The following is a 2,142-nucleotide window of genomic DNA, read 5'->3' as shown; positions in this document are numbered from 1 at the left end:
ATAAAACTTGAAAAAACAAAACAGAATAACAATGCAACTACATGGAAGGGATTCAATGAATTCTCTTGCCGTGAGAAATGAAAACCTGCCCACAACCATAGGAAGAGACCTCCCTTACTTGGCTGAATCTGTCCAGGCAGTGGCCCTGGACGAAAAAATGAGTAAGAATGACTAATCTTCTCTGGATGGAATGAGTTCCTCCAAGCCTGGGATCAAAGTACTTTACTCTAGTGTTTGCCCTACAGACAAGGATCGCTCGCACTGCCTCTAGGCATTCCTAACAGGCAAGCTGATTTCATAGTCTCTTCAATAATCCATTCATCCACAGCCTTATATTCGCTTTCATCCTGAGTAACACTAATTGCCCTTCAGCTGAGAGTATGTGTGAGGAATTGATTGATGCCACTGCAGCATTTTCCAACTCAGCAGCAGCAGCTGTGTGTCTGTGCTGACGCACACAACCCTCCCTACATAGCAGGTGGGGTTCTTCCGGGACCATGACTGTGGGGAAGTGAGCCCTCATCAGCAAACTAGTGGTTGGGTTAATAGAATGAACCACAAGAGATTAACCCCATCCTAATGACGGATCTTCCCTTTTGTAACAGCACAGTAAGCGATCAACATGAGGCCAAATATTTGCTCTTCTCCAAGAGTCTTTCCATTTATCCAAAGCTGTCTTGGCTTGGGTTATCCCAGGAGCAGAATCTTTTGACTATGAGACAAGGAGGATATGAGTGCAAGCAGTTTATTTGGGAGGTGCAGATAACACTGGTCAGAGAGAGCAGGGAAATGTAAAACACAACAGAAGGAAACCAACCAATATGAGATGCATCATCAAAGCACCCAGAACTTAATCCTACAGAGCAACTCTGGGATGTGGTGTAAGACTCTGCCTCAAGGTTATCAGAGCAACAGAGCTGCCGTATTTGTTTATCCACTAACTCCTGCTCTACTGCTCATCTCAGTCTGTCTTACTGTGGTGGCTTGTGTGTTGCTATGATTCTGGAAGGAATACCATGAATATTTGAAATATCAGCAGGATCCTGGTGTGAGGCTGCAGGTTAATGCACTGGGCTGCAAAACTGGTTTGATACCCAAGGTCGGCAGTTTAAGCTCACCAGCTGCTCCTCTGAAATCCTATACAGGGTCGCTATGGGTCAGAACCAACTTGACAGCCCTTAATAACAAGGGTCACCCATCATGGACAGGTTTCAGTTGAGCTTCCAGAAGATAGACTAGGAAGAAGGAGAGACTGGCTACTTCTGAATATTTAGTCACTGAAAACCTTATGAATAGCAGTAGAACACTGTCAGCCCAAGAATATTGAATATTGAAACATGATGAAGAGCACCAGAATATTGTCAGATACAGTGCCAGAAGATGAGCCCCTCAGATTGGAAGGCATTCAAAATACGACTGGGGCGGAGTTGCCGCCTCAAAGTAGAGTTGACTGTGATGACGCGAATGGAGTAAAGTCTTTGAGAGCTTCATTTGTTGATGGGGCACAACTCAAGATGAAGAGAAACAGCTGTGAACATCCATTAATAATCAGAACATGGAATATAGGAAGTATGAATCTAGGAAAATGGGAAGTTGTCAAAAATGAAATGGAACGCATAAACATCGATATGCAAGGTGTTAGAAGAAATGGACTGGTATTGGTTATTTTGAATCTTACAATCACATGGTTTACTATGCTGGGAATGACAAAATGAAGAGGAATGGTGTCACATTCATCTTCAAAAAGAACATATCAACAGCTGTCTTGAAATACAATGCTGTCTATTATAGGATAATATCTATATGCCTAAAAGGAAGGCCAGTTAATACAACTAATATTCAAATTTACACACCAATCACTGAAGCCAGTGATGATGAAACTGAAGAATTCTACCAACTTCTTCAGTCTGAAATTGATCAAACGTATAATCAAAATGTATTGATCACTATTGGTAATTAGAATGCAAAGCTTGGAAACAAAGAGGAAGGGTCAGTAGTTGGAAATTATGGCCTTGGTGATAGAAACAATGCTGGAGATCACATGATAGAATTTTGTAAGACCAATGACTTCTTCATTGTGCTCATGAGGAATCTGTACATGGACCAAGAAGCAGTTGTTCAAACAGAACATGAGAACACTGA

The 2,142-nt window shown here is 42.0% G+C and overlaps 1 pseudogene; it reads left to right on the top strand.

The window, feature by feature from the left end:
- The first annotated feature begins 497 nt into the window (after positions 1 to 497).
- The window catches only part of LOC102822392, an 11,037-nt pseudogene continuing 9,392 nt past the window's right edge, over positions 498 to 2,142 (top strand).

This window comes from Chrysochloris asiatica, unplaced genomic scaffold (assembly GCF_000296735.1).
Source record: "Chrysochloris asiatica unplaced genomic scaffold, ChrAsi1.0 scaffold00018, whole genome shotgun sequence".
NCBI classification, from domain to species: Eukaryota; Metazoa; Chordata; class Mammalia; order Afrosoricida; family Chrysochloridae; genus Chrysochloris; species Chrysochloris asiatica.
The sequence above is the reverse complement of the archived record's forward strand: the minus strand, read 5'-3'. Positions and strand labels throughout refer to the sequence as shown.